Source organism: Schistocerca americana, chromosome X (genome assembly GCF_021461395.2).
Source record: "Schistocerca americana isolate TAMUIC-IGC-003095 chromosome X, iqSchAmer2.1, whole genome shotgun sequence".
Lineage (NCBI taxonomy): Eukaryota > Metazoa > Arthropoda > Insecta > Orthoptera > Acrididae > Schistocerca > Schistocerca americana.
In genome coordinates this window covers 543,702,508-543,721,982 of record NC_060130.1, presented here as the reverse complement: position 1 = coordinate 543,721,982, position 19,475 = coordinate 543,702,508, and positions in this window count along the sequence as shown.

Genomic DNA, 19,475 nt, shown 5'->3' with positions numbered 1-19,475 from the left:
AACAGAGAACCGACTCGTGGTGATAACATATTAGACCTTCTGGTTACAAACAGACCCGAACTATTTGAAACAGTTAACGCAGAACAGGGAATCAGTGATCATAAAGCGGTTACTGCATCGATGATTTCAGCCGTAAATAGAAATATTAAAAAAGGTAGGAAGATTTTTCTGTTTAGCAAAAGTGACAAAAAGCAGATTACAGAGTACCTGACGGCTCAACACAAAAGTTTTGTCTCAAGTACAGATAGTGTTGAGGATCAGTGGACAAAGTTCAAAACCATCGTACAATATGCGTTAGATGAGTATGTGCCAAGCAGGTTCGTAAGAGATGGAATAGAGCCACCGTGGTACAACAACCGAGTTAGAAAACTGCTGCGGAAGCAAAGGGAACTTCACAGCAAACATAGACATAGCCAAAGCCTTGCAAACGAACAAAAATTACGCGAAGCGAAATGTAGTGTGAGGAGGGCTATGCGAGAGGCGTTCAATGAATTCGAAAGTAAAGTTCTATGTACTGACTTGGCAGAAAATCCTAAGAAATTTTGGTCTTATGTCAATGCGGTAGGTGGATCAAAACAAAATATCCAGACACTCTGTGACCAAAGTGGTACTGAAACAGAGGATGACAGACTAAAGGCCGAAACACTAAATGTCTTTTTCCAAAGCTGTTTTACAGAGGAAGACTGCACTGTAGTTCCTTCTCTAGATTGTCGCACAGATGACAAAATGGTAGATATCGAAATAGACGACAGAGGGATAAAGAAACAACTAAAATCGCTCAAAAGAGGAAAGGCCGCTGGACCTGATGGGATACCAGTTCGGTTTTAGACAGAGTTCGCGAAGGAACTTGCCCCCCTTCTTGCAGCGGTGTACTGTAGGTCTCTAGAAGAGCGTAACGTTCCAAAGGATTGGAAAAGGGCACAGGTCATCCCCGTTTTCAAGATGGGACGTCGAACAGATGTGCAGAACTATAGACCTATATCTCTAACGTCGATCAGTTGTAGAATTTTGGAACACGTATTACGTTCGAGTATAATGACTTTTCTGGAGACTAGAAATCTACTCTGTAGGAATCAGCATGGGTTTCGAAAAAGACGGTCGTGTGAAACCCAGGTAGCGCTATTCGTCCACGAGACTCAGAGGGCCATAGACACGGGTTCCCAGGTAGATGCCGTGTTTCTTGACTTCCGCAAGGCGTTCGATGCAGCTCCCTACAGTCGTTTAATGAACAAAGTAAGAGCATATGGACTATCAGACCAATTGTGTGATTGGATTGAAGAGTTCCTAGATAACAGAAAGTAGCATGTCATTCTCAATGGAGATAAGTCTTCCGAGTGATTTCAGGTGTGCCGCAGGGGAGTGTCGTAGGACCGTTGCTACTCACAATATACATAAATGACCTTGTGGATGACATCGGAAGTTTACTGAGGCTTTCTGCGGATGATGCTGTGGTATATCGAGAGGTTGTAACAATGGAAAATTGTACTGAAATGCAGGAGGATCTGCAGCGAAGTGACGCATGGTGCAGGGAATGGCAATTGAATCTCAATGTAGACAAGTGTAATGTGCTGCGAATACATAGAAAGATAGATCCCTTATCATTTAGCTGCAAAATAGCAGGTCAGCAACTGGAAGCAGTTAATTCCACAAATTATCTGGGAGCTCGCATTAGGAGTGATTTAAAATGGAATGATCATATAAAGTTGATCGTTGGTAAAGCAGATGCCAGACTGAGATTCATTGGAAGAATCCTAAGGAAATGCAATCCGAAAACAAAGGAAGTAGGTTACAGTACGCTTGTTCGCCCACTGCTTGAATACTGCTCAGCAGTGTGGGATCCGTACCAGATAGGGTTGGTAGAAGAGATAGAGAAGATCCAACGGAGAGCAGCGCGCTTCGTTACAGGATCATTTAGTAATCGCGAAAGCGTTACGGAGATGATAGATAAACTCCAGTGGAAGACTCTGCAGGAGAGACGCTCAGCAGCTAGGTACGGGCTTTTGTTGAAATTTCGAGGACATACGTTCACCGAAGAGTCAAGCAGTATATTACTCCCTCCTACGTATATCTCGCGAAGAGACCATGAGGAATAATCAGAGAGATTAGAGCCCACACAGAAGCATACCGATAATCCTTCTTTCCACGAACAATACGAGACTGGAATAGAAGGGAGAACCGATAGAGGTGCTCAAGGTACCCTCCGCCACACACCGTCAGGTGGCTTGCGGAGTATGGATGTGGATGTAGATGTAGATGTAGAAAAGGTAAACTTATTATCAATATTACCTTTCCTCCAGGGCCTTCTCTTAAGTGTAAAACAGACTGAGATTTAGTGTTAGTCACGTGTTTATACTCGTAGGTTGCTGGGGGATGTCATAAGAAATATTGTATATAACGGATATGACACTACTATTTCAGTACATCTGATCTCAGTACCAAAAAGCACTTCTTGCTACCAGCATACACTCAACACACTCTTGGGATGGATACTCAACAAATGTTACATAACCTTAGTCCCTGCATTCTCTGCAAAACCTTACATGCTTCCTGTTGTTCTAGATGCCGTTCTAGATGCCATAACTCTGTTCACCTACTCATAATAAACCATTTAGAATTCGCTGAAAAATCACCCTCACATCCTTCTGAGTGTACACTTTCATAATAGTGATAATTCATATTCATTTATACACAAATATAATTACTGCGTTACCACATAGCAACAAAGTTCAGCAAATATGGACAACATAATAAGTGGTGAAAAAAAGGGAAGCACCAAATGCTACTTTGGTGGACAGTGAGCGAAGTTAAAAAAAACCTCAAATATAGGTTTCGTGCAATTTTTTATTCTCTGACGGCTTTGAGATTAGAGACGTGTTGTGATAGATGCGATTTCTTTACCTGCATTGTCTCAGTTTCAAAGATTATTTGATGTATGATTCTTCTAACATGAAATGGACATGAATTAAAAATTTTTTGCACAAGAATCTCCTTTTTGAAAACCAATATGATCTTATCACGACATTCTGCCCTTCTTTCAAATCCATTTGACACAGTTGTCCCTATTGTCCGCGTTTCCTTCCATATGCCCTCTTGTTTACATGTCAAACATGAATTGGAAAATCCCAGCATGGCTGGTGGGATTGTCCAATTCATGACTGACATGTCTATCGGGTGGAAAGTTCACCAGTTCTTGTATGTGGTTGTGTGGCAATTTGTTTTTCTAGAAGTGTCAGAGGAGATGGTTCAAATGGCTCTGAGCACTGTGGGACTTAACATCTATGGTCATCAGTCCCCTAGAACTTAGAACTACTTAAACCTAATTAACCTAAGGACATCACACAACACCCAGTCATCACGAGGCAGAGAAAATCCCTGACCCCGCCGGGAATCGAAACCGGGAGTGTCAGGGGAGACTTTCTGGTTGAACCAAGAGGCAACTCAATCATTACTCCCTGAAAACCACTTAAGCATATGTCCTAAGTGCAATGAGGCCTATTGTAATACACTCAACACAATGTTCCTAACGTCTTCATAATACGTTTGACTGGGTTGTGTGCCGGATGATACGGTGAAATTAATATGGGTTTTATCCACGGCTGCTTGAGAGTGGATTGCAACCGTTGTGACTAAAACTGTAGTCCGTCATTTGATATAAGTTTCTCAACGTGCCCAATTCCTTTAGAAAGTGGTTCATAAATAGCATCACCATGGTTTTCACTGCCACGCTACTCAAAGAAATAACAGTAACAAACTTAGAACTGACTCTACAGCTATGAACACATACTGGAACCCCCATCTACATCTACAAAGATACTCTGAAATCCACTGTAAGGTGGGTGACGGGGAGTACCCTGTACCACTACTTGTCGTTTCCCCCCCTGTTCCACACGCAAACAGAGCGAGGGAAAAACGAAGGCCTGTACCCCTTCGTACACGCCCTAATTTCTCATATCTTATCTTCGTGGTCCTTAGGCGCGATATATGATGTTGGCAGGAGAATTGTTCGGCAGTCACCTTCAAATAACGCTTCTCTAAATATATTCATATAGTGTTTCCCGAAAATCCGCCACCTTCCCTGCAGAGATTCCCATTTGAATTCTCGAACCATCTCCATAACACTTACGTTTTGTTCGAACCTACCGGTAACAAATCAATCAGCCCTCCATTGAATAGCCTCGATGTCGTCCTTCAATGCGACCTGGTACGAATCCCAATCGCTCGAGCAATACTCAAGAATAGGTCGCACCAGCGAAATACACTTTGTGATCAAAAGTATCCGGACACCATCAAAAACATACGTTTTTCATACTGGGTGCATTGTGCTGGCACCTGCTGCCAGGTACTCCATATCAGTGACCTCAGTAGTCACTAGACATCGTGAGAGAGCAGAATGGGGTGGTCCGCAGAACTCACGGACTTCGAACGTGGTCAGCTGATTGGGTGTCACTTGTGTCATACGTCTGTACGCGAGATTTCCACACTCCTAAACATCCCTAGTTCCACTGTTTCCGATGTGACAGTGAAGTGGAAACGTGAAGAGACACGTACAGCAGAAAAGCGTGCAGGCAGACCTAGTCTGTTGACTGACAGAGACCGCCGACAGTTGAAGAGGGTCGTAATATGTAGTAGGTAGACACCTATCCAGACCATCATACAGGAATTCCAAACTGCATCAGGATCCACTGCAAGTACTACGACAGTAAGGCGGGAGGTGAGAAAACTTCGATTTCATGGTCGAGCGGCTGCTCATAAGCCACACATCACACCAGTAAGTGCCAAACAACGCCTCGCTTGCTGAAAGGAGCGTAAACATTGGACAATTGAACAGTGGAAAAATGTTGTGTGGAGTGACGAATCACGGTACACAATTTGGCAATCCGATGGCAGGATATGGGTATGGCGAATGCGTGGTGAACGTCATCTGCCAGCGTGTGTAGTGCCAACAGCAAAATTCGGAGACGGTGGTGTCATGGTGTGGTAGTGTTTTCCATGGAGGGGGCTTGCATTCCTTGTTGTTTTGCGTGGCACTGTCACAGCACAGGCTTACATTGATGTTCTAAGCACGTTTTTGCTTCCCACTGTTGAAGAGCAATACGTGGATGGCCATTGCACATCTTTCAACACGATCGAGCCTCCGTTCATACTGTACGGCCTGTGGTGGAGTGGTTACACGACAGTAACATCCCTGTAATGAGCTGTCCTGCACGGAGTGCTGACCTGAATCCTATAGAACACGTTTGGGATGTTTTGGAACGCTGCCTTGGTGCCAGGCCTCACTGACCGACATCGATACCTCTCCCCAGTGCAGCACTCCGTGAAGAATGGGCTGCCATTCCCCAAGAAACCTCCTAGCACCTGACTGAACCTATGCCTGAGAGATTGAAAGCTGTCAACAAAGCTAAGGGTGGGCCAACACCATATTGAATTCCAGCATTATCTATGGAGGGCGCCAAGAACTTGTAAGTAATTTTCAGCCAGGTGTCCGGATACTTTTGATCACGTAGTGTATATAAGGTCTCCTTTACAGGTGGAGCTCTCTTTCCTAAAATACTTCCAATAAACCGAAGTCAACCATTTGCCTTCCCTACCTTTTTTTCACATGCTCTTTCCACCTCATATAGCTTTGCGACGTTACGCCCAGGTATTTAAACGACTTGACTGTGTCAAGCTGGACACTAGTAATATTGTATCCGAGCACTACAGGTTTGTTCCTCCAACTCATCACCATTAACTCACATTTTTCCACATTTAGTGCTAGCTGCCATTCATCACACCACCTGTAAATTTTGTCTAAATTTTCTTTTATCATCCTACATTCACTCAACTTCAACACCTTACCGCACACCACGGCATCATCAGCAAACAACTGAAAACTGCTGCCCACCCAGTCCGACAAATCATTTATGTATACAGGGTGGTCCATTGATCGTGACCAGGCCAAATATCTCGCAAAATAAGCGTCAAACGAAAAAACTACAAAGAACGAAACTCGTCTAGCTTGAAGGGGGAAACCAGATGGCGCTATGGTTGGCCCGCTAGATGGCGCTGCCACAGGTCCAACGGATATCAACTGCATTTTTTAAAAAAATAGGAACCCCCATTTTTATTACATATTCGTGTAGTATGTAAAGAACTATGAATGTTTGAGTTGGACCACTTTTTTCGCTTTGTGATAGATGTCACAAACATATGGCTCACAATTTTAGACGAACAGTTGGTAACAGGTAGGTTTTTTAAATTAAAATACACAACGTAGATACGTTTGAACATTTTATTTCGGTTGTTCCAATGTGATACATGTACCTTTGTGAACTTATTATTTCTGAGAACGCATTCTGTTACACATTAATGCAATAAATGCTCAAAATGATGTCCGTCAACCTCAATACATTTGGCAATACGTGTAACTACATTCCTCTCAACAGCGAGTAGTTCGCCTTCCGTAATGTTCGCACATACATTGAAAATGCGCTGATGCATGTTGTCAGGCATTTTAGGTGGATCACGATAGCAAATATCCTTTAACTTTCCCCACAGAGATAAATCCGGTGAACGTGTGGGCCATGGTATGGTGCTTTGACGACCAATCCACCTGTCATGAAATATGCTACTCAATACCGCTTCAACTGCACGCGAGCTACGTGCCGGACATCCATCATGTTGGAAGTATATCACCATTGTGTCATGTAGTGAAACATCCTGTAGTAACATCGGTAGAACATTACGTAGGAAATCAGCATACATTGCACCATTTAGACTACCATCGATAAAATGGGGGCCAATTATCATACCTCCCATAATGCCGCACCATACATTAACCCACCAAGGTCGCTGATGTTCCACTTGTCGCAGCCATCGTGGATTTTCCGTTGCCCAATAATGCATATTATGCCGGTTTACGTTACCGCTGTTGGTGAATGACGCTTCGTCGCTAAATAGAACGCCGGCAAATAATCTGTCATCGTCCCGTAATTTCTCTTGTGCCCAGTGGGAGAACTGTGCACGACGTTCAAAGTCGTCGCTATGCAATTCCTGGTGCATAGAAATATGGTACGGGTGCAATCGATGTTGATGTAGCACTCTTAACACCACACCGTTTTTGAGATTCCGGATTCTCGCGCAATTTGTCTGCTACTGATGTTTAACAAAGGATGGGGCCCCTCCACGCCCGCACCAACGTGGTGACCAACACAAAAGTTCTACTGTCACCTCCGTATGCATGTTAGTTTTGAATCAGGCGTCACAGGATGCAGGCTGTGATGTTATCCATGCGTCTGGGTAAGACTACTCATTAACATGGTCCATCAGGAGATAGAAGTGGTCGAAAACGATCGAAGGGTAGCGGTTGTAAGAGCAGAGGAAAAAAAGTGGCAAGGCCAGCGCCAAGGGAAAAAAACCTCTGCGACAATAGGACGGGTTGTAAGAGCAGTAGCGGTTTGCTAGCTGCGACAGAGCATTCAAGGTGAGGGGGTTAGCGCGAGGAATCGTGCAACGTTACCTATGTACTGCGTGGTCGTTAGCTGGGTCAGTCCGGTGCCGCGGCTGGGCTCCCTCGTTGTCTCCTGGGCCGGCCGCAGTGGCTTACTCCCTGTAACATAAAAGTTCGGCGCGGCAGCGCGACGACGCTTGCGCGATGAAGACTGCCCTGGCGGTTTTCTTCTTTGCACCTTTCACCTGCGGTGCTGCTGGGGCAACCGCTGGGACAGGCGCGCGAACGTCCTTCTGCGAGGTCGCAGGGGTGTTCGCAGGTACGACTGCACTGAGGCCTTGGGCGAAGACTGCTCGCAGTTGCCTCAAGGCCTCTTCCTTCTCTGCAGCCACGGCGGCTGCGAAGGCAGCCCTCTCCGCCGCCATGACGGCTTTGAGGGCTGCTGTGGCCTCCTTCAGGGCGATGCCGAACTCGAGGTCACATCTCTTCGCGGGAGGGCGAGCTGCATCCTGGCTGCCCGTTTCCGAGCGGCCGCCCCCGCCCCTGGCAGGTGGATCTGCTGCTGCGCCGTCCCTCAGCTGCACCGGGCTGTTCTCCGCCCTACGCCGTTTCCGACGTCGTCTTCTCTTCTGCTGCTGCGTCGGTGCGGCCGCGGCCGCTTCGCCGCCCCCGGCACGGTTGCGGCTAGAAAAAGCCACACAACCGCGCCAACTGGCGACGTGCGGGCCGCCACACCGGACACAAGTCGAAAATGGTTCAAATGGCTCTGAGCACTATGGGACTTAACATCTATGGTCATCAGTCCCCTAGAACTTAGAACTACTTAAACCTAACTAACCTAAGGACAGCACACAACACCCAGCCATCACGAGGCAGAGAAAATCCCCGACCCCGCCGGGAATCGAACCCGGGAACCCGGGCGTGGGAAGCGAGAACGCTACCGCGACACAAGTCGGCAGAGCGTTGCTGCCGCGGTCGCAGGCGCGGCTGTCGTGCTCACCTGAGCACTTGACGCACCGCGCCGCGTTGCGGCAATACTTCGCAACATGGCCCTCGCCCTGGCACCTGAAGCACTGGGGCTGAGGATCCATGGCGGTCGGGAGAGCCTCCGTCGTAACCGGGAAGCCCAGCAACTTCCGCAAGTCGAGGATGTCGCTCCCGCCGTCGACCTTTTGCACGGTCACGGCCTAGAGCGGCGCCCTCTTCCTGTTGGTCCGGTTGTGCAACCTTGCGGCTGCATTACCAAACCCGGCTCGCAGCAGCCCTTCCCGGACCGCTGCCTCATCACAGCAGCAAGGCAACCCCCTGAGGAGTGCCTTAGTCGTCTTCATCCTTCCTACGGAAGGTGCCTTCTCACGCGCCGGCGGCGCGTCGACGATGTGGTCGGCCACTGCGACCTTGATCGCCCTGTGGTCGGCCACGTTTGCGGCTCGAACGCAGATCAGCGAGTCTGTATCGACAGACTCGTAGACCACCTCGTTCCGAGCGCAGTTCGTCATGGTGTCGAACAGCGCTGTCCACCCGCCTTTGCACATGACGTACAAAGGGGGGACAGGCCGCGACTCGTCTTCTCTGGAGTTCCTTGCACGGTCGGCAGACTCAGTGAGTTGCACAACCGAAGGACCCTTCGTAGCGGCAGGTTTCCTCTGCGCACCCTTCTTCCCCATGCTGCGAGGCGCGGAACACGACAATTTGCACGCGTTGTCAAAACAACGCACGACAATTTGCTATCCGCGGCGCCCACAGCACAGAAAACCTCTTCACGAGCTCTCAACGGCCGAGTAAGCGAAGCGCGCAACGGCAGCGATGCGCTCGCCTCGCCAGCTCAGGCTTGCCTGCTACTGATGTGCGGATTAGCAGCGACATCAGCTAAAACACGTACTTGGGCATCATCATTTGTTGCAGGTCGTGGTTGACGTTTCACATGTGGCTGAACATTTCCTGTTTCCTTAAATAACGTAAATATCCAGCGAACGTTGCGGACACTTGGATGATGTCGTCCAGGATACCGAGCAGCATACGTAGCACACGCCCGTTGGGCATTTTGAGCACAATAGCCATACATCAACACGATATCGACCTTTTCCGCAATTGGTAAACGGTCCATTTTAACACGGGTAATGTATCACGAAGCAAATACCGTCCGCACTGGCGGAATGTTACGTGATACCATGTACTTATACGTTTGTGACTATTACAGCGCCATCTATCATAAAGCGAAAAATGTGGTCCAACTAAAACATTCATATTTCTTTACGTACTACACGAATATGAAATAAAAAATGCGGGTTCACTTTTAAAAAACGCAGTTGATACCCGTTTGACCTATGGCAGCGCCATACAGCGGGCCAACCATAGCGCCATCTGGCTTCCCCTTCAAGCTAGACGAGTTTCGTTCTTTGTAGTTTTTTCTTTTGATGCTTATTTCGTGAGATATTTGGCCTGGTCACTATCAATGGACCACCTTGTATAGAGGACAACAGCGGTACTATCACACTTCAATGGGGCACTCCTGATGACACCCTTGTCTCTGATGAACACTCGACGTCGAGGACAGCATACTGGGTTCTAGTATTTAAGAAGTCTTCGAACCACTCACATATCTGTGAACTTATTCCATATGCTCGTACCTCCGTGCCTGCAACGGGGCATCGTGTCAAATGCTTTCCGGAAATCTAGAAGTATGGAATCTGTATGTTTCCCGTCATCCATAGTTCGCAGTATATCATGTGAGAAAAGGGCAAGCTGAGTTTCACACGGTCGATGCTTTCTAAAAACATGCTGTTTCGTGGACTTAAGCTTCTTAGCCTCAAGAAAGTTTATTATATTCGAAATGAGATTATATTCATGGATTCTGCAGCAAAGAGAAGTTAGGGATATTGGTCTGTAATTTTGCGGTTACGTTCTTTTACTTTTCTTATATACTTGAGTCACATGCACTTTTTTCCAGGCCGGCCGATGTGGCCGTGCGGTTCTAGGCGCTACAGTCTGGAACCGAGCGACCGCTACTGTCGCAGGTTCGAATCCTGCCTCGGGCATGGATGTGTGTGACGTCCTTAGGTTAGTTAGGTTTAATTAGTTCTAAGTTCTAGGCGACTGATGACTTCAGAAGTTAAGTCACATAGTGCTCAGAGCCATTTGAACCATTTGAACTTTTTTCCAGTTGCTTGGGACTTTGTGCTGGGCGAGAGATTCACGATAAATGCAAGCTAGGTAAGGCGCCAGTGCCATAGAGCACTCTTTGTAAAATCGAACGGGGATTCCATCCGGACCTGATTATTTATTTGTTTTCTAAACTTTAAGTTGGTACTCTACGCCAGGTACGCTTATTTCTATGTCGTCCATACGGGAGTCTGTCCGATGGTCAAATGACGGTATGTTTGTACGGTTCTCCTGCGTGAACGATTTCTTGAATGTGAAATTTAAAACTTCAGCTTTCGTTTTATTCTCTTCAACTGCCACACCAGACTGGTCAACAAGGGACTGAATGGAAGCCTTAGACCTGCTTGGCATTCTTACAGACGACCAAAGTTTTCTCGGTTTTTCGGCTAGATCTTTTGCTAAGGTGTGACGGTGGTAGTTGTATGCTTCGAGCAGAGGTCTTTTCACAGACGCACGAATCTCTACTAAATTTAGCTTGTCGTCGTTTGTGCGTCCCCTTTTGCACCTAGAGTGCAACAGCTTCTGCTCCCTCAGCATCTTACGAATTTCGTTATTAAACCATGGTGGGTCTTTTCCACCTTTTATCCACTTACTAGGTACATAACTCTTCAGACCACGATTTCAATCTGCTTAAACTTTGCCCATAATTCCTCTACATCCATCTTACTGGTACTGAGTGATGCCAGTTCACTGTCTAAGTAATACGTTAATAACTGCTTATCTAGTCTATCTAGCAGAAACACTCTCGTAGCCTTCTTGACTGATTTATTAACTTCCGTAATCATAATTGCTAAAACGACATCACGATCGCTAATTCCTGTTTCTATACTGTTATTGTCGATAAGGTCCGGTCTATTTGTAGCTACAAGGTCTAAGATACTTCCATTGCGTGTGGACTGCCGAGCTAGCTGCTCAAGACAATTTAGTCTGCGGTAATAGTCCAAACAAATTAACCACCGAAAACTCACTATTTACTTAAATTCAAAGTGATACCACGTGCGCGAATGCTTACATCACAGAATCTAACATTCGGTTGTGCTCTACCCATTCAGAAAATTATCACGCTCTTGGAGCTCCTTGGTAGGGCCCGGAAGATGAAATTAGGTTGTCTGAAAAGATTTAACTACTGACGGTCGCAAATACGACTTGATCAGGTATGTCAGATGCAGAGGAAGTGTTTGAAAAGGTTTAAGCTTCATAATTACAAGTGGGGCTTGCCAAGGATGCGATACAGTATAAATGGAGGTTCTTAGTTAACGTACAGTCACACCAGGCTACTTAAGCTTACGAGATTCAAGTAGATAAGTTAAGGACCTTACTCTGTCTCAATTCCATTGGGCCACTGATATCACTGACTTCGATATTATGAGCTACGAAAACTTTAACTATCATATGAGCACAAGAATACGAGATAATGTGGGGAAGAATTTTATATGCATAATTGATTTCATCTGTCTTTTCACCATTCGTTACATCTGTCATGCAGCCAGCAACCGACCACCAAGACAGAGAAGCAAGAGGAAAGTAACCGATTTTGTGACATTTTACGAGTTCCTAACCAGGAGTGAATTTCATAGTTTCATCTAAGTGTTTTGATGGTTTAGTTCTTGAATTTCTGTGTTAATTTAATATTTAGTAGACACAGTTCTCTCACTTTCGCTTGTCTTGGAAAGTAACAGATTTTGTTACATTTTACAAGTCCCTAACCAGGAGCGAGTTATTTAGTCTCATCTATGTGCATTGATAGTTTAGTTTCTGAATCTCTACACGTTCGGCTATTTTATTAGATGCAGTTCCTGCGTTTTCGTCAGTATTTACAGTAGAGTTTCGTAGGGCGTGAGAATAGTCGTTAGTATGTCTGTGTAGTGTAGGTTTCCACTGTATTTGTTATGGATAGGGACTGTGATTTCTGTGTGCAGATGTGAGCTGAGTTAGTAACACTTTGCTCTCTACTTCAAGCTTTGTTGGCTTCGGTTACACAGCTTGAGGCTGCAGTGGATGGGCATTGCTGTTATAGACCGGCAGTGGGGATCCAACGAACGTCCAGCACGACCCACAAGTATGACATTCAGTCCGCACTGGTGGCCAGCCCAGTTACTGCTTGCATTGAGGTTGACCCTTCGCCCATGTTCGAGTGGGAGATCGTCTCGGGGCGTGGCAGGCTGTGAAAGCCTTCCTGGGAGGTGGAGGGGGAGGGGGCAATGTAAGGCCTCCCTTTTAATCTGACAGACAGGTTCCGGGTGCTATCTGTGGCTGACAGTGTCCCTCAGCCACATGCAGTCGCTTGTCCTGTTTCAGAGGAAACCTCTAAGCCTGCAAGATCTGGGGAGTCACAGAGGCTGGGATTATTGATAGTTGGGAGCTCCAGTGTTAGGTGCGTTATGGGCCCCCTTTGAGACATGACTGCCAAGGAGAGAAAGAAAGCCAATGTGCACTCAATGTGCATACTGGGTGGAGTCATTCCAGACATAGAATGAGTCCTTATGGATGCCATGAAGGGCACAAAGTGCAGCCGACTGCAGGTGATGGCTCATGTCGATACCAATGATGTGTGTCCCTTTGGACTGGAAGAGTTTCTCTCTGCTTTCGAGCGGCTATCAGAAGTGGTTAAGGCTTATAGTCTAGCTTGTGATTGCCCGCATCTCGTGGTCGTGCGGTAGCGTTCTCGATTCCCACGCCCGGGTTCCCGGGTTCGATTCCCGGCGGGGTCAGGGATTTTCTCTGCCTCGTGATGGCTGGGTGTTGTGTGATGTCCTTAGGTTAGTTAGGTTTAAGTAGTTCTAAGTTCTAGGGGACTGATGACCATAGATCTTAAGTCCCATAGTGCTCAGAGCCATTTCTAGCTTGTGAGATGAAAGATGAGCACACCCTCTGCAGCATAGTCGACAGGTTCGACCTCTGGTACAGAGCCGAGTGGAGTGTCTGAATCAGAGACTCACACAGTTCTGCGACCGTGTAGGCTGTAGACTCGACTTGAGCCACAGGGTGGCGGAGTTTCGGGCGCCGCTAAGTAGGTCAGGAGAGCATTACACGCAGGAAGTGACTACGCGGGAGCGGTGTTTGTGTGGCGTGCACTGCGCGGTCTTTTAGGTTAGAGGGCCTCAGGGAAACGCCGAAAGAGCTTCAGTCTCAAAGGGTGCAGGTCGAACACAGGAAACGTAGGTCTAGGGACTATCGGTAAACAGATGTAAATTGTCGTAGCTGTGGTGGGGAAGTACCACAGCTCCAAGAACTAATAGAAAGCACCGACACGTATATCGTTATACGCACTGAAAGCTGGCTTAAGCAGGAAAGAAGTTCAGCCGAAATTTTTGCGAAGGACCTAACGGTGTTCAGTAAGGAATACAAGTGGTGGTGGAGTGTTTGTTGCTGTTGGAAACAACGAAACAACGAAAAAAGCATTCCACATTTAAACGAAAGCAAACCCCGAAGATTGGCGACCTTTTACAGAAGCTCGAAATTTAGCGTGGACTTCAGTGCGAGACGCTTATAATAGTTTCCACAACGAAACTTTATCTCGATATTTGGCAAAAAATTCAAGGAGATTCTGGTCGTATGTAAAGTATGCTACTACTATTACTACTACTACGTGATCAGGCCCAATGGACCGCACGCATCTACAAGTATGCTAGTGCCAAGAAAAAATCAATGTCTTTTATGCGCGATAGCAATAGAAATACTATCGATGACAGTGCTAAAGCAGAGTTACTAAACACAGCCTTCCGAAAATCCTTCACCAAAGAAGACGAACTAAATACTCCAGAGTTAGCATCAAGAACAGCTGCCAACATGAGTAAATTAGAAGTTGATATCCTCGGAGTAGTGAAGCAACTTAAATCACTTAATAAAAGCAAGTCTTCGGGCCCAGACTGTATACTAGTTAGGTTCCTTTCAGAGTATGCTGATGCAACAGCTTCGTACTTAACAGTTATACACAACCACTCGTCGACGAAGGATCCTTACCAAAAGACTGGTAAGTTGCACAGGTTACACGAATATTCAAATGTGCAGTGGTAGTCATCCACTAAATTACCGGCCCATTCCATTAACGTCGATATGCAACAGTATTTTGGAAAAAATATTGTGTTTAAACACAATGAATTAGCTCGAAGAGGACGGTCTATTGACACATAGTCAACACGGATTTAGAAACATCGATCTTGTGAAACGCAACTATCTCTTTACTCACACGAAGTGTTGCGTGCTACCGACAAAGAATTTCATATTGATTCCGTGTTTCTAGATTTCCAGAAGGCTTTTGACACCGTACCTCGCAAGCGGCTTGTAATCAAATCCCGTGCTTGTGGAATATCGTCTCAGTTGTGCGACTGGATTAGTGATTGCCTGTCAGAGAGGTCACAGTTTATAGTAACTGACGGAAACTCATCGAATAAAACAGAAGACATTTCTAGCGTTCCCCAAAGTAGTATTATAGGTCCTATGTTGTTCCTTGTCTATATAAACGATTTAGGAGACAATCTGAGCAGCTGTCTGCAGATGATGTTGTCGTTTATCGTGTGGTAAAGTCATCATATAATCAAAACCAATTGCAAAACGATTGAGATAAGATATCTGTTTGGTTCGAAAATTGACAGTTGACACTAAATCATGAAAAGTGTGCGGTCATCCACATGAGTCCTCAAAGGAATCCGTTTAACTGGGATTTCACGACCAATAAATTAAATCTAAATGCTGTAAATTCAACTAAATACCTAGGAGTTACAACTACGAACAACTTAAATTGGGGAAGGCGAGCCACTGACTGAGTTTTATTGGCAGATCACTTAGAAGATACAACAGATCTATTAAAGAGACTTCCTACACTACGCTTGTTCGTCCCCTTTTGGAGTACTGCTGCGCGACGTGGGATCCTTACCAGGTAGGATTAACGGAGTACAATCAAGGAAGTTCAGAGTAGGGCAGCACGTTTTGTATTATCGAGAAATAGGGGAGAGAGTGTCACAGACATGGTATAGAATTTAGGGTGAACATCATTACAACAAATGCGTTTATCGATGCGGCAGGATCTTCTCACGAAATTTCAATCAGTAAGATTCTCCTCCGAATGCTAAAATATTTTGTTGATGCTGACCTACATAGGAAGGAACGATCATCATAATAAAATAATGGAAATCCGAGCTCACTCGGAAAGATAATTCTGTTCAAGAGTTGAATAACAGAATTATTGTGGAGGCGGTTCAGTAAACCCTCTGCCAGGCCCTTAAGTGTGATTTGCAGAATAGCCATGTATATGTAGATGTAGAACGTACCAGACTAGTTTGCGGGAAGGCGTGAAGTTTGGATCAGTGATCATAAAAAATGGATATTTATTCTCTAAACACATTCTATGGCCATCGATCTTTACGATAGAAGGTGAGCAAAAGTGACTTCAGCCAATGAAACATGGACAGCAAGAAAATTATGTAACTACCCGTTCCCCCAAGACAGTTAACGATTCACGTTCAACAACATGGGAATGGTACTGTACACGTCGCTTGTTTTGTGTGCAGTGTGAATGGAACAAAGGCAAGAGGAAAAATTCATTCGAACTTGCAAAAACTTACCATACTAAAATTCAGAAGGCAGATCTACTAAGGATCTACAGGTGTTCAACTACTACAATCAAACTGACTACCGAGCGATGTGGCGTAGTAGTTAGCACACTTGACTAGCATTCGGAAGGACGAGGGTTCAAATCTGGGCCCGGCCATCCTAATTTAGGTTTTCCGCGATTTCCATAAATCCCTTCACGCAAATGCTGGGATGGTACCTTGGAAAGGGCACGGCCGAATTCCTTCCGCCATCCTTCCCCCATCCGATGGGACCGATGACACCGCTGTTTAGTCCCCTCTACCAAACCAACGAACTAACCAAATCGACTAGGGTAAAAGTAGGCTAAGTAAATTCCTATTAGTGGTCAGAAAGCGAGCTCATGAAGAAAGCATTAAATCCTGTAGATGCAGAAAACGAGAAAAAATTTGTTGCACACGTCGGTACTTGTTCGTTCATAATTTTTGTAAGGTAATATGACGCACAATATGACTTTTTGGATGCAAAATGAAGGACATTTGGCAGCTCTGGCGTGAAACTAGTATGTTCCTCAACTTGAAAAAAAATTTTTGCGTACAGGAGCCCGCAAAATCAGTAAACACGATCGGTGAAGGCGATGACGCATTCGCTTAAACAGGTCGGGATGAGCTTTGATAGACTACAAGGATCAAGACTGAAGCATGAACTGACTCATCAAATCAGACTAATTCTGATATAAAAGTTTTTATGAGTTTCTTGGACAAACACACATATTAATTTAGAAACAAACTAAAGCATAAAACACTCACCTCATTAATCATTAAGTACACCTACCAACGTATCCTCATGGACAAAGGATATCTTAACAAGACACCTTCGACGCGTGAATACCGATTAAATAGTTCGGAAAATATATCCATAAAAAACTACCGAATTATAGTACTAAAAAGGGGACACTACAAGCTTCCCGTCACCGATTTCGTTCATACTGACAGTGTGTGTAGAGCACGACTAGGACCTAAACGTATGTAACCAGGAAGATGCAACCCTCAACCGTTTTCGAGAAAATCGAGTTTGAAAACTTTAGACATGCTTACATACTTTGAATGTTCTCAGCTGTTCAAGGAGTCTGCAGCCAAGTGAGTAAGCGCTTAGATTCATAAGCGCTAGGTCTCTGGATCGAATATCGCTGCTAGTACTTTTTTTCCATTCCCGCATAATTCTAACAACCCATTTATTATGACAGTGCAAATTAGAAGTAGCAATATTTTATGAGTTATTTATTATTGTCATGATCTTTAATCTAAGAAAGGGTTGCAAGAGACCACTGGCTCATATCGATCAAGGATGAAAAGAATCAGTTGGCGAATACGCATGTAAATACAAAAACGTTACGATAACGTCTTCAAAGACTGGCAAATACACATTAGCGTTATATAAGAATTTTCTGACAGATTTCTTGAAGCCATATGTGAGAGAAGGTTAACTTAATACGCTCCTCGGTTCATGTTGAGGGTAGACGAACCCGGGTTTGTACGACGAAAGTTTTCGGGATGAAGAGGGTCTGCCAGTGTGCAGTTTATTTTATTTATTTATTTATTGTTCCGTGGGACCAAATTAAGGAGAAGTCTCCATGGTCATGGAACGAGTCAATACATGAAATTATAACACGATAGTAGAAACAGATAAAATGAAATATGAGAAACATATTCAGACGACAAGTCGTAAGTTTAAATAAAGAAAATCAACAATGTAACACTGGAATTTTCTTAATTTTTCAGCTCTTTCAGGAGCTCCTCGACAGAATAGAAGGAGTGAGCCATGAGGAAACTCTTCAGTTTAGACTTAAAAGTGTTTGGGCTACTGCTAAGATTTTTGAGTTCTTGTGGTAGCTTATTGAAAATGGATGCAGCAGAATACTGCACTCCTTTCTGCACAAGAGTCAAGGAAGTGCATTCCACATGCTGATTTGATTTCTGCCTAGTATTAACTGAGTGAAAGCTGCTAACTCTAGGGAATAAGTTAATATTGCTAACAACAAACGACATTAAAGAAAATATATACTGTGAGGGCAATGTCAGAATTCCCAGACTATTGAATAGGGATCGACAAGTGGTTCTCGAACTTACACCACAAATAGCTCGAACAGCCCGTTTTTGAGCCAAAAATGCCCTTTTTGAATCAGAAGAATTACCCCAAAAACAATGCCATACCACATAAGCGTATGAAAATATGCGAAGTAGACTACTTTTCGTGTTGAACTGTCACTAATTGCAGATACTGTTCTAATGGTAAATAAAGCAGCATTTAGTTTCTGAACAAGATCCTAAACATGGGCTTTCCACAACAGCTTACTATCTATCCGAACGCCTAAGAACTTGAACTGTTCTGTCTCGCTTATAATATGCCCATTCTGTCTGATCAAAATATCCGTTCTTGTTGAATTGTGAGTTAGAAACTGTAAAAACTGAGTCTTACTGTGTTTCAGCATCAAATTATTTTCCACAAGTCACGAACATATGTCATGAACTACATTATTTGATACTGTTTCAATATTGCACACAAGATCCTTCACTACCAAGCTGGTGTCATCAGCAAACAGAAATATTTTTGAATCACCTGTAATACTAGGAGACTTATACTTTATATAAATAAGAAACAGCAGTGGTCCCAGCACCGACCCTTGGGGAACGCCCCACTTAACAGTGCCCCATTGGGACTGAACATCACTATCACTCTCAATATTGCGGAGAATTACCTTCTGCTTGCTGTTCTTAAAGTAAGAGGCGAACCAATTGTAAGCTACTCCCCTTACTCCATAATGGTCCAATTTCTGCAGTAATATTTTGTGGTCAACACAGTCAAAAGCCTTCGTTAAATCAAAGAAAACACCTAGCATTGGCAACCTTTTATTTAATCCGTCCAAAACCTCACAGAGAAAAGAGAATATAGCATTTTCAGTTGTTAAACCATTTCTAAAACCAAACTGTACATTTGACAGCAAATTATGTGAATTTAAATGCTCCAGTAACCTTGTGTATAAAACCTTCTCGATAACTTTAGCAAACACCTATGGCATAGAAATAGGTCTAAAATTGTCAACATTATCCCTGTCTCCCTTTTTATAAAGTGGCTTCACTACCGAGTACTTTAAACGGTCAGGAAACCGACCACTCCTAAAGGAAAAGTTACGGATATGGCTAAGTACTGGGCTAACATACATAGAACAATACTTCAGTATTCTGCTAGATACCCCGTCATATCCATGAGAGTTCTTGGTCTTTAGTGATTTAATTATTAACTCAATCTCCCTCTTGTCAGTATCATGGAGGAGCATTTCAGGTAACAGTCTCGG